At 44.4% G+C, this 14,371-nt stretch overlaps 1 protein-coding gene across 1 annotated transcript in view; it reads left to right on the top strand.

The window, feature by feature from the left end:
• Positions 1-14,371, top strand: part of syt1a (synaptotagmin Ia) — a 75,749-nt gene that overhangs the window by 32,580 nt on the left and 28,798 nt on the right. Inside the window, 1 exon segment of the mRNA XM_061667769.1 lies at positions 6,784-6,936. The gene's annotated coding sequence lies outside the window, so the exon portion shown is untranslated.

The raw sequence follows: 14,371 nt of genomic DNA, 5'->3' as shown, positions 1-14,371 counted from the left end.
CATTTTCCTTTGCGAGTCCGACCCCCCCGCCCCCCGCGTGGCTTTCCCTCCTCCCCCGGAGCTGAGATTAGGCTCTCTTGTTGTAATTAGCGCTATTTGAGGCAGCCTCTTTCTGCCAGGCCGACAGCATCAAAGCCGCCAGGTGCCGTCCAGGCCGTCCCGCGCCGGATGTCCGCCGCATGGACGTCTGTCTTTCTGTCCGCGAAGCACCATTTCATCGCGTTTGTAAACAATAGGCGTCAGGCACAGAAACTGATTGACTCGCGAGGATTTGAAGTGAAAACGATGGCAAAATATCGTTGTGGTTGCAGTTTAGCGTGAGGTTTCTCTTAGCTTTCCTTAAAAAGTTAATCCAGCGAAACCTGGGAGTGACGAAGCTAAATCAAGCAGATGTCATTCATACTTGTACAGAAAAGCTCCTAAAATGTAACGACAGATTGAGAAGCAAACCTCCATCATTAAATTCGTAGTTAGTTCTGGAGAAAATGTTTGGTTGGGTTGTCTTCGAGTAATTTAGCAATGTGTTATCCTGCGAGCTAACGACTACTGCAGCACGCTATCAAAAGTGCATGGCAGTGCCCTTCATCCGAGCAACAGAAAAGTCAAATATTTAGCCGGTCCCTCCCATTTTTTTATGATCTTAGCTCAAATACTTTTTCTGTGTACACAAAAGTCCTGTTTATGCCTAAACCTGTGTTAGTGAGCACTTTGCTGAGATAATCCATGCACCTCACAGGTGTGGCATAGTAAATTGCGGATTAGATAGTGGGATTATTGCGCAAGTGTGCTTTAGGCTGTCCACAATAAAAGGCCACTCTAAAATGTGCCATTTTTTGGGGGGGATGGATTATTTCGGCTAAAGAAAAATGCTCATTAACAGATTAAGAGATTTGTGAACACTATTTGAGAGAAATAGGCCTTTTGAGTTCTGATTTTTGAGTTGCGACAATGTGTTGCCATTGTATTATCGTTCAGTGTATGCCTTCGGTTTCCGCCACTTCTATTTTTTGTAATCAATTTCCCATGTGAAATTTAAACTAGGGCCAGCATTCCGTCTCCCTAAAATCTTCTTTTCGATTGACACTTCACACATTCAAACTACGGCGGAAGAGAAGAAGACGAAAGGGCATCATTTAAGCCATTCCGCTGTTTTCCCAATCGCTCTGCCTTTGTTGAATGACATGAAAGGGTTTTGTTTACTCGTGCTGCAACCAGAAACCGCTTGAGCTTTTTCCACCAAAGTACGTGTGAAGGTCTATAAAAGAAATAGAAAGTGGGATGAAAGTAAAATGGAAACCCAAGGGGCGTCTGCGTTTTCCACACCTGATGTCCAATGAGGCCATCCATCATCGGACCTCCCGCCGCCCACCGCGGCCGACTCCTGAAAACACGCTCCGTTGCGCCACACAGTCACTTCTGCGTAATGAGCAATTGTGCTGTCGTCTTGTGTTTTTTATCTGCTATACACACACACACACACACACACACACACACACTCAGCGGAGATACCGACAACATTTGCTCGCTCCAGCAGTGAAGCTGCAGAGTATCTGCAGCTAAGGTGGACGGCGGGCGGTATAAAAATAACAAGATTCAAGACAGCATCAACTTTGTATCGACTGGGAGGATGTTGTGAATATATCGGAGTTTAACTTGGAGATGATCTTTTCTGTAAACAAATCTTGACTTTCGATATTTGTTTGCTCGATTTAAAGAACCATGCGAAACCTTGTACGATACGCCACGATATCTGTGTATCTGAAGAGATTCATTCAAGAATGTTACCAAAGTTGTTTTTTTTCCAGACAGCGACAAATATCAACAATATCCAATTGTATCCATAACGTGTCAGCGAGGGCAATTGTGTGATAATCAATTTATCGGGAGACAACCGTGCGATATCTACGTGAGGAAGTATGGAAATTAATTGAAAGAAATTTTGCTTTTATTTTACTATGAAAATAAATGTGTTACATCCAATTGTTTGTTGTTTTAATGTAATTTGGGGAGAAAAAGTCCAAAATTGTGACATCAGTATTTGATCGAGTTGAATCGATGATGTATTGTACGAGATAGCGGTAATCGATTTAGCCGAGACCAGCCTAGTCGTGTTTTTTTTCCTGTGGAACCTTTCCTCAACTGAAAAATTACCCAATTAGAATATTTTTGTGGTCTTTTTTGTAACTCTCTTCACACCAAAGCCCTGTCTGTTTGGAAAGTCATAATTGGTGTCAAGGAAGTATTGTTGAAATGATACACCTCGACTGAGAGACTAATATCTTTTTTATGTTGGCGAGGCGCTAAGTTTAGCCTGGGTTGTTAGTGAAAGCTACGGAGAATCTTCGCTGCATCTACACCCATCCATCCATTTTCTTCACCGCTTCTCCTCACTCGGGTCGCGGGCGTGCCGGAGCCTATCCCGGCTATCATCGGGCAAGAGGCGGGGTACACCCTGAACTGGTTGCCAGCCAATCCCAGGGCATATATAAACAAACAACCATTTGCACTCACATTCACACCTAAGGGGAATTTAGAGTTGTCAATTAACCTAGCATGCATGTTTTGGGGATGTGGGAGGAAACCGGAGTGCCCGCTGAAAACCCACGCAGGCACGGGGAGAACATGCAAACTCCACACAGGCGGGGCCGGGGATTGAACCCCGGTCCTCAGAACTGCGAGGCAGACGCTCTCACCAGTCGCACACCGTGCCGCCGCCGCATCTACACGTTTTTTCAAAATCAAATCATCAGTCAGCAATTTATCTTTAAGGGTAATGTAAGCTGAGTTTGAAATGATGTTAAAGTGTTTTGGGATCAACTATTAATACGGAATTCTAAACATCAATCACTTGCAATTTTTCAAGCGGGTGTATACTGAATTGCAAAATTGGATTTGAAATGTCTGTCATAATGTTAATACAAATAAATGTCCAATAAATGTAATGCGTCCACGACAAGCGAGCGTTGTGGTCTCTCGTCACCTCGGCTGTACTTTGTTGCCGGGCAGTGACGAGGGTCGCAGAGGTAATTAAATTACGGCAGCCACCACGGGGGTGCTAGTAATTACTTTCTTCCCAAATCCAACTTAATCCCCCACCTCTTGAGTCTCCGGGAACAGACTCGGCAGCCCGAAGCCTGGCCGCTTGCCTCGCGACCGTTTCGGACGTCGTAAGGAACGTTCGCCGCCGTACGCGGCATGCGGCTGATTGGCCGAGCGCTCGCTTCACATCTAAAAATGGAAACTTTTTGGCCTGCGACGCGAGCCAAACATCTGCGGGGTATCATCGGCCTTGGCGAGTGTTGCTGACCCGAGCAGGTGTCGATGTGTGTGTTTGTTGTGTGTGTGTGTCAGTGTGTCCGCTGGCGGCGGGTGTGCGCTGAAAGACTAACTGGCGCACCTGTGCCTACTGAAAAGACTCCTGGGAATACGTCCATATTTCAACAGCCACTTATCCAGTGGCGAGCCTGTCAGCCACTGGCGGCGGCGGCTTCCTGTCAGTGAGGGAGGCAGCAATTGAAGGAACAAATAGAGAATATATTTCCATCAATCATTTCACGGCTTTTTGGGTCCAGTCTCCTGGAAGCTTGCGGAAACGGACCGAATGTCGTGGAGGGCATTGGTGAGATTCAAAGCGCATCGTTCCCTGAAATGGCAACGACGCAAATTTAGCCAAGGAGCTCCAGTTTTCTCGTGTCTATTCGAGCCAATAGCGCGGTCACTTTAGTTTCTGAGCAAATTTAGTCAAGTAGCTTCAGTGGTATCGTAAAGTTAACCAAGTAAGTTGAGTTGGTGTATTCGCTTAATTTTCTTCCAGTCTATGTGAGCAACTTTAACCAGGTCGCTTCAGTCAGATTGTAACTCCTTAATGCAGCCAAGAAGCTGAGGCTTCTGAGCAAAGTTAGCCTCGTGCCGTCATCTTAGCTTCCGTCACATCGTAAATGGAAGTAAAGTGAGGCAAGTAGCCTCCGTTTCTAACCAAATTTAGCCTAGAAGCTTCATTCCGCCCCCCAGTCTATGTGAATAACATTTGCCAGGTAGCTTCAGTCATATAGTAAACTTAAGTTAGCCAAGTAGCTTCAAGATTTAGTAAAGGTAGCCAAGTAGCTTCATTTTCCGAGCATTTAAACATCTTCAGTTATAGAGTAAATCCGAGTTTAAGCTCCTGATCCTGAGCGCAGGTAGCCTTGTAGCTTCAGTTATTTATTAAAAACTCGAGTTAAAGTTGGCAGGGAAGCTTCTGTGACTGAACAAAGGTAGGGTGCGTTCGGAAATGCATTCCCAACACACTCTGCTACACTGCGGACCGTTCGATAGCGTGCACTTCGGTTATTCAGAGCGCCACGCCCTGGGAGTGCCGCAACACACTCTGACTGCTTTGACAGTCGTATAGTCAACTTGTGTTAAAGTTAGCTTCGATTACTTAGTCAAAACCTGGGTACTCTGCGGTGCTAATATTTTACACAGAACTCGTCCAGGGTTGTTGTCTTATCTCGGAATCTCCATTTCGATGTCATTTGTGGAGCACGACGTACCCGTGTCAGGTACTATTGCAATGTCACATTAGCCAGTAGCTTAGCAACAAGTGTAAATATTGTGCACTCTAATACACAAGCGGGAGTGCATTTGAATCATTCTGAAAGGAAACGTCGTTTCCACAAGAAAGACTTTGGAGGAGAAAAAAAAAGGCAATGGAAAATGACAAACGCTGACGGTCCAACAAAAAGATGGAAATGTCAGCGCGGTGGAGGCGGCGGACGCTCCCAAGCGCCGCTCGTCCGCCGATGGAAAAGATGTGACGCTGGCCGGGCTTCTGAAAGCAGACATTAGCGCATGAAGTCATGGAGCCATTGTGGATAATCACGCTGCCATTTTGCAATCGTTCAATAAGTGCACCACAATAGACCAGACAAACAACAAAATGGCACAAATCAACCTTTCCATGCTGCTCAAAAAAAAACCCACACCTTGATTCCCATTGAATTGTATGCTCTTAAAGTTACGACTTTTAAGAGAAAAATTGCTTCATTCTCTTAATATTGGGACTTTGTTGTCGTAATCCTGCGATTGGCTGGCGACCAGTTCAGGGTGTACCCCGGGTGACCTCTCGCCCGAAGATAGCTGGGATAGGCTCCAGCACATTCCAAAATATTGTAACTTTGTTCCTGAAAATGCATTCGACAGGCTGTAGCTTAGCTTAGCATAGCCGACGTTATTTACGTAGCAACTGCGCCCCGGCTTGCACTCGGTCCAAATTTTGCCATTTCCGGCCGTCCGTGTTTGCTTTGCCTCGCCGATGGCGCTCAACAGTGCTGTGTGTCTCCCGACGCTGAGCTTTATTGACTCGGACACGCGTCCGAACATATGCCAACCCTCAGCCTCTCCGGCCTCCCTCCCCCACTTTTTGTTTTTCTTCCGCCGTATCGCACCGGCATCTACCTTGACACATTCTATTACTGACGGGGGACGATTTTTCCCCGCTGATAATACGCCCGACGACACAAATGCACAACTACACCCGAGCTAGACACAATTAGGACTTTGTTCTCTTCAAATTAAGACTGTTTTTCTCCATATATTGATTGAAAAGAAAATTACAACTTTCTCATTCAAAGATGACTGCTCTCATAAGATTTGGATTTTTTTTTCTTTTTAAATGACTCAAAATGTGAATTTATTCAAAAAATTTTTACTCTGTAAATTTTTACTCTGTGTTACTCTTACTCTGTACCTACCAAAATAGGCTTTCTAGGCTTTATTGTTTCACCAGGGAAAACAACGTTTGTTTCAACCATTTTCCGCTCTTTTTAGTAATCAGGAGCTTTTTTACATGAACTGCGTCATCTTTTCTCACGATCGTGACACACACACTTTCTACGGCCTCCCGCGACACATGCTCTGTTTATAGCACTTCTACTTAAAAGCTGTGCTGATCTCAAATCCAAAATGATGCCTCGCCGGCATTTATGGGGATCTGTTTGTCATGACAGTGGTTTCCAAACCTGAATTTCACAGACAAGCTGGGCCAGAGCCTCTTCCACGCCTTAACCTACCTGACGAATATATACGTCGGTGGCAGTCAACAGTTGGATTCCGGTCGATGGATATAAACATCCGTGGCAGTGAATGGAATGTCACAAAAATTAGAACTGGATGTGTAGACTTTTTATTTTTATTTTTTAGCTCCGCTGTGTATAAGTTAGTGTTTTGAAGCCGCATGGATTCGGCAAGCTACTCAGGAGATCATTTCCACAGGCAGGGTCCCTGTCATTAAAGCCCCTTTGACCCTCATTTATGGTCAGGGATGCGTTGAGGGCAGGAAGCTTCCATACTCTGGGAATGTCCTTGACGAGGCTTTGGCAGAATATAGATTCCTTTAGGTGGGGCGGTTGTCTACACGGCATCATATTCTCACACACACACATACACACACACACACACACACACACACACACACAGTGATTGTTGTCTTCACAGTGCAGAGGGTGAGAGTGGGTGGGAGAAAATGTCAGAAAATAGCTAGCGAGGGGGGATATGTGCATTTTGTCTGACAGTAAAGGAAGAGAGCGAGCGTGTGTAAGCGCGTGTGCGGGGGGCTTGAGTAGGTGGGCGGGGAGAGAGGAGGACTGATGGAGAGAGAGAGAGACAGAGAGGAAGAAGAGGCAGCCGCTCGCTCGCTGGATGCTCAAGTGTGCCGTCGGGAGTGTTTCTCCAGCCGCCGTCGTCGTGGTCGTGGCTTTCTGAGTGCTTTTCATTTATTTCCTTTTTCTTTTCATTTGCATACAGCGGCGCTTCGCAACTCGACACCCGGCCGGGCCCCCCTATCCGCCCCCCGCCCCCCTTCGCTCACACACGCAGCCCCCTCACTGCTGGGATTGGGAACAAGAGAGAAAGCCAGCCAGCCAGCCGGCGCTCCCGGGAAGACGAGACAGCTGCCAGGTAGGACGCTACGGGACACGCGCGCGCACACGCACGCAAGGTCGTGGTTGTTGGAAAGTGTCAGCAGGAGGCGGCGGGACGCACGGCCACCAGCGCGGTGACAGGTGTCGGATTAGGAATGACGGGATTAGTGGGAAGGAGAAAATCCCGAAATGAGCTTTTTGGGTGTGTGTGGACAACTGGAGAGCACTTTGCCCTGGCTCACTTTTTGCCTGCAATGTTGTCACATATTTTTTAATGAGATAAAAATGGAGTCATTTGACGAGACATCAAAGCATATCATAACAGGCCTCGAGTGCCGTGCAATTTTGCCCCACCCTCGTGGTCACGTGGTAGTCATATCTCACCTTTTTATCGTTTTCTAAAAAAAACCTAACAAAAACATGCCAAGTCTTACGATGAAGAAATCCATTCTGATGCTGAAAAAAAGTGAATTTAAAACTTAACAGCGTATCATTGCAAGCCGCAAATGCTTTGCAAATTGCTCCCTTGCTGCTCTGACCTTGCCACAACCTTGAGAGGCATTTTTCAAGTTAAAAAAGTCTGTCACACTTCATGATTTTGTTAAATTCAACTCCTTATTTTTCTATTCAGTCCAGTATTTGTATATATAATATTTGTACTCTCTCTCTCTCTCTCTCTCTCTCTCTCTCTCTCTCTCTCTCTCTCTCTCTCTCTCTCTCTCTCTCTCTCTCTCTCTCTCTCTCTCTCTCTCTCTCTCTCTCTCTCTCTCTCTCTATATATATATATATATATATATAATATCGGAGTCTTTGCTTAAAATTGGAACGTTAATATTTATTAATTCACTTTTACAGTCTTTTAATTGATTTATTGTAAAATATATAAAAATGAAAAAATGAATTATTTTATTATTAAATTATTTTTCAATTAACCCAACATAAGTACTTTTTGCATAGTATTCTTTAATTAAAAATGATTTAATCATTTTAGTATTTTCTCTGACAATATTTCTAATTGATTTAATGTAAAATAAATATTGGTGAAATACATAAATACATAAAAAATATTTTAGTATTATTTAATTTATTATATTTTGAAAAACAGAAAATGCTGTTTTATTATTTACAAGAAATAATGTATAATATATGTATAATATATATTGTATAATAATGTAATGTAATAATTATTTAATGGGACAATTACATTTGAAAAATTCATTCTAATTCAATGAACTATAAGCTACAATTTTTTGAAACAATGTAAAAACATTATTTTTATTTTTTTACCTAATGTCTGCGTGTTCGCTCAGGCGGTAGCAGGTTTCTGTGACTTGGTCGTCCTCCTAATGCTCTGATTGGCCAGCTTCTGAAGGGGCGGGGCCTGGGGAACGGTTTGTGATCGAGGATGTGCAGCCTGTTTGCCGTTTCAGGACCCCGGGCAGCGCACGAGCTCCTCCGCCGAGGAGCCACTCTTGTATGCTGATTACATAATGAGGCCATATTTGAATATTTACTATAGGCATGAGTCACACACACACAAATACACACACATGATCACAATCAGACTGCTTAAAGGACACCAACGTGTGCTTATTTAGCTTTCGTGTCATCATGCTGTCTTTGATTGTGTCTGCATGACTGTATTATGCTGGCCGCCCGTGGCCAAGTTGCGCACACGACAAGGCGCCGCAATGAATTACTCATGATGCACAAACTTTTTAATTCTGTACATTCTATTTAATTATGTTATTGCTGTATGTTTTTATAAAGTACAACAAAAATATTTGTTGTAGTTTTTGGGTTGGAGATGGAGCCATAAAAATAATGCCATTAGGTGTGACAGGACAGTGACGCTAATGAATTTCCTTTTGTGATTGATCCCAGTAGGTGAGCAAGTGGATTTATTTATTTATTCCCATCAGTCTTTTTGTGATGAAGGCTAGTGTGGCCCTTTAGACTCCCTGAGACCCTCTCCAGTGTTTATACACACACACACGCGCGCACACACACACAAATATGCAAAGGCGCTCTCAGCATGACATTGATTGTGTGCAACACACACACAAACACAGCCTGACACAAACAATAACGTCTTGCCCCCGGCCTCACTTATCACCATCGGACAGCCAACCACCCACTAGCCCTCCCCACCCCCACCACCAGCACCACCACGTCAGTCCTGCCTCCCTCGTACACGTCGCCTAATTGAGCCGGCTAATAACCACACCGGGTCATTTGTAGTATACGTAGCCATTAGCATAATTGAACGGAGATGGAAGTGCTGTAAGACGTGTTGATAACACAGCCGTTGATTTAATATAGCGTGCGTCTTGATGTCAAAAGTTGCGCATCGCTCACTACAGCGTGTTGTCCAGTACACCCCCACCTGCTGGCCGGCTGTTGTCAGTGCAAAAAAAAGTCTTCCAAAAACCAAGACGTCAATGGAAGCGTATGGGATGAAAACGAACGTGGAGCAACAGATACCATAAAACTCTTAGGCATATATTATTTATCTTCTGCAAAGAACGACTAATACTAGAGACCGGCTAATTACATCATTACCACATGTTTTTATGAAGTACAATATTATAGAGTGCTATTGTTCTTATTAAAAACACATTGCCAACATTTTTGCAGGTTTTTGGGGGAGGCTGGAACGGATAAATGGCATTTCCATTCATTTCAATGGGGAAAGATGATTTGAGTTTCTATGCTAACTGCGCCTCCGTCAGGTGTTTGGCGGGAAGCGCTTCCTTGCTTAGCAGCAATTAAAAGATCCATCATGGCAAGAGGCTATCTGGGAGAGGAAGCCGGAGTGCATGAGGTTATCTTATTTATTTAGTTTTTTCCCCCGCCGCTCTCTCTCCAAACTCCAAATGGAGGCTAATCGCCCATCTTGGACGAGCACATTTATCTGCCCGGGAACAGATCCCATTACAGATGCGTCCTACGCCGGGTTTGTGCTCTCTTTTGTGGAACGCCGTGTGCATAATATTCGGCCCTCCTCACCTTGCCTCGCCATCAAGTCGTGACTGCAATTTGGGAACAGAACGGAATCAGAACGTTCCGGGTGAAAGGATCTGGAGTGCGCGCTCAAGATTGAGAGTGATATTCCAAACGGTTTCTGTGCGCTGTTAATCAACATCCCGTTATACCGCCGCGGTTAAATCCCTCCACGGAACAAACGCCGATGCCGTTGACCGCCGTCCAGGATAACAGCTTGATGCTGTGTGCACGGAACCCAATTTTTCCGGGTGAAAGGATCACGATTGTGCGTTAAACATCACGGTGATCTTCCGTCACTAAACGGCATTTGTGTTCTGTAAATTAACATCCTGTCATTCCACCAGCGTAAAATACATTGGTGGACTTACCCTCTGACGCCATTAACCCCCTCCCGGATCCCCCTCCCCCCTTGTACTCCTCCTCCGTAGAAATAAATTGCCCAGGATGCACCTGGGAGAGATTGCGGCGAGCGTGCAGACGGATTACGGCAGCAGGAGTCTGACATTCACTTAATACACTACGCTAATGGACTGTTTCGAGCCCCCCATACGTGTGTGTGCTGCGCGTGTCATCTCACTATAAATCACACGTTGTGCCGGATTCATGTAACTTTAATTTTTTTTTTCTTTTTTTCTCGCACCCGGCACAACAAGTACCTTTACACTGTCAACCAAAGGGGTTACATTATTTAGCATAACGTAGATGCACTGTCTCATTGTAGCCGAACAAGACGTCAGTTCTTCTTTGCTTACTTAGAGAAGAGTTTTGTCCCCGCTACTGCCACCTAGTGTTGGCTGGTGATTTATTGTTTTATTTTTCTATTTTTTATGAAGTGTGCAGTTGAATTGATGCATTTAATTTTAAAGGTTGTATAAAAGGGAAGTTTACATCACACCGAGTGTTGTTTTTAATCAACAAATTAGCATATTTGGTCTCGAACAAAGCAAGAGAGCAACAGTGGCCTCCCGTGTGTGTTCTTTGGACTAATGGAAGCGCTCAAGCATGCATATTGTTCATTTTCTCCCCCAATTTTCTGTCTTTAAGATGACACTAATTATAAAAGCCTTTTTCTTGGATGCCGCATTTCCCAGAAAGCAATTATCTACTCCATGCAGAAAAGAGCTTAAGCGAGCACAATTTGGTTTGGAGGGTCCAGCAGGTTGAGGCATAATTGAATATTTTTGACAATTGGTAGCACACACACAAACTCAAAAACCTGTTTTCACTCAAATAATTGTACCACCCTCCCAATAAAGGTTTCTAGTTGTAGATGGTGTCTGACCTCAGGTGCTCTCCCGCCCGTCCATCACGGCACGGTGGTTTGACTGACACGCCGCCGGCGCTAGCCACGCTTTGCTAACCTTTTGTGTTTGTGTGTTTGGATGCTCGGATGTTATCGCTCCATCTCCACCCGGCGGCCGAGGACGCTCACCTGCTTTTTAACCGTATCGATTGCGCCATTGATCCTCTTTAAGAGTGTGGACAAACGTCGTTGAGCTTTCACGTGATGGAGGACATTCGAGGCGGTTAAGTGACGCTTAACAGGGGCTCTGTACTTGCTGTGCCGGATTCATGTAAATTAGATTTTTATCCCGCATTCGGCACAAAATGTACAGGGAGATTTACAGCAAGATGGTGCTTCACCTTGCTATAAATCATTCAGTACAGCCCGATTTATGTACGTTGGATTTTTTTCATTTCTCATCCGGCACAACAACTTAAGTGTGTCTACAGTGAGATGAGGCTTCACCTCGTTCTAAATGACTCTTTACCTTTTGTGATGGATGTAAAGTAAAAGTCAAGCTTACTAGTATCGAGTGATTGATAGCGACATGAAGTGTTGTCACATTATAAATAACTGTACTTGTTGCGCTGGATTCTTTATATGTTGTGTGGGATGCAGGATAAAAATCCTAGTTTCCTAAATCTGTCAAAAGAAGTACGAGGTGATTTATAGCAACATCCAGCCTCATCTCGCTGGAAATTAACCTGTACTTGTGCTTGATGCAAAATAAAAATAGAAATTACCGTGCCGCATTGATGGATCATTTTTTTCTTGTTTCGCATCGGGCTCAATAAGATACACTTGAAACCTCACCTAGCTATAAATCACTCTCTATTTGTTGTGTTGCATTCATGTGAATTGGATTTTTATTTTGCATCCAGCACAACAGGTACAGAATCCAGGAAAACAAGTACAGAGTGATCTACAGCGTGATGACGCCGCACATTGCTGTAAGTCAATCTGTACTTATTGTGCCAGATGCGAAATAAAAATCAAAGTTACTGTGTCACATTTATGTAGCTTTTTTTTTTTTTTTTTTGCATCCATTTCAACAAACGATTTATGGCCAGGTAATGCCTCACCTGTCTATAAATCACTTTATTTGTTGTACCAGATTCATTAAACTTGGATTAATTTATAATAATTAATTTATTATTATATTTATGGTAATTTATAGTGAGATGATGCTACACATTGCTTTAAATGACTCTGTACTTGTGCTGGATTCGTGTAACTCGTATTTGTATTTTGCATCCGGTACAACAAGTACAGTGTGATTTATAACGAGAGTCTGTACTTATCGTGCTGGCTTGATGGAACCTTGAATTTTATTTGGAAAAGTAAGATGCAAGGAACGCTGAAGATCCGGAGAAGAAAAACAAATGGGAAAGGCGCGCGCACCCGCGGCTGAATTTTCACACCGATTCCCAACGTTCCCGGACACGCGCGAGCTGGACTGCTTATGCGTGTGCCATCCTTGGTTTCCATGACGACCGTGATCCCTGTATGATAATGGGATTCCCGCCGTAGCCGTGAACACTCATCCCCTCTCGCGGAATTGTGCGGGCGAGGCTTCGGTGGTGTACCTAATCAAGTGGCTGTAGTAGATGTTCTTGTTTCAGGTGTTACAAAACGGCAGCACGTATGTATTTATCGAGAAGATGAATGGATTTTGTGGGATTTGTTTTTTGTATTTTTGTTTGTTAAAGAGAGCAAGGCCAGACTGAGCACATTCATCTCTCGGCCGGGAAAAAGCCTGACAACTATGGATCCGGCTCTCCTTTTGCACAAGATAAACAACCTCATTACCCAGCAGGAGCATTCAAAATAGGATCATGTCAGGCAAAGTGCCTCGGGAGAGAGGCTACGCAGACCTGCTGCTTTATTTTCTGATTCTCCCTTCACCCAGAAGACAAAGTACTGGCCTCGTCTTGTAGTTTTATACGCTGATTGGCTGCTAGGATGCATTTGTTTCACCTTAATGGCTTCTTTTTTTCGCAAATAGCCCGCAGGTCTGACTTGTGAGCGCAGGAACACAATGTCCCCCGGCTAAAAATTTGAGTGCCCGTGCATAATTACGGAACCGGGACGGGATGCCCCGTGGCCGTTTCGCCTCGACTACGTACGCAAAGTCCCGGTGCGCCTTTGCGAAAGCTGCCCATTAATATTCATTTACATTCCATAGAGACAGAAAGAAAGAACTTACAACACTCATTTGCACATTTCCATTAAGCCTACGCTGTAAACTGAATGCGAACATGTTGCAGCAAGCATGGAAAACACAGCTATCGTTTGCATCACACGCTTTACGGGAAGACTACTATTGGTATTGCTATTGCACATGTGATACTGTACCAGTGTTGAACTCGGACTTTGAAAAGGGGAATCAAGTGTTCATCTTTTTGCACGCAGCATAAATTCATTTCGGTGTTGACATCCACATTGGTACTGATATCAGTATTGGCGACACTATCTTCAATTTTATGAGGACTTTAAATTGGGAGGTCCAGCGTTAATTTTTCTTTACTCGGTGTGTGTTTTTAGGTATCGGTATCGATATCGCTACCTGTATTGATGTCAGCATCAACGATATAAACCTCGATACGAGTTGGAACTATGAAATGGGAGGTCTGATTTTTATCTTCCTTGGTTCAACCTGTTTTTTTAAGTATCTGTATCAACATCAGTATCAGTGATACCAGCCTCTGGTGTACTTGGACTTTGAAATTGCTAAGTCAAGTGTTAAACTTCAAGCCCTCTTCAACTTCTTTCCTGTCAATCTCCCAATCGTTTGCATCGCTTTTGTAAAAGCGGCACACAATTGATTGGGCGGAGGATAAAAGCGAGGCCTAATGAGGCATCGGCGTCCAATCAGTCGCCTAATGGGGGCCCGTAATAAGCCAATCACGGCCGCGTCGGGCTTTCTTTCTGAGGCTAATTGTGTTATTTTAAGTCCAGCCTGCTGCAGTGACCTGCCTCTCATCTGGACTTTTTATCCCTCAGTTGAGCTCTCCTGCACCCCCGCGCCCCCGCCCCGCCCTGTCCTGTCCTGTCCACCACCGCCCACCTTTTCGCTGTCAACGTGTGACAGGAGGAAGCAGGAAGCTGGCAGTTACTTTCCACTTGATCTATTTTTTCCTTCCACATCAGTCTGGAGTGTTTACACACAGCTCAAGGTCAA

The sequence above is a fragment of the Phycodurus eques genome, chromosome 22, assembly GCF_024500275.1.
Source record: "Phycodurus eques isolate BA_2022a chromosome 22, UOR_Pequ_1.1, whole genome shotgun sequence".
NCBI classification, from domain to species: domain Eukaryota; kingdom Metazoa; phylum Chordata; class Actinopteri; order Syngnathiformes; family Syngnathidae; genus Phycodurus; species Phycodurus eques.
Note: the sequence above shows the minus strand (reverse complement) of the source record. Positions and strands in the feature narration are given on the sequence as shown.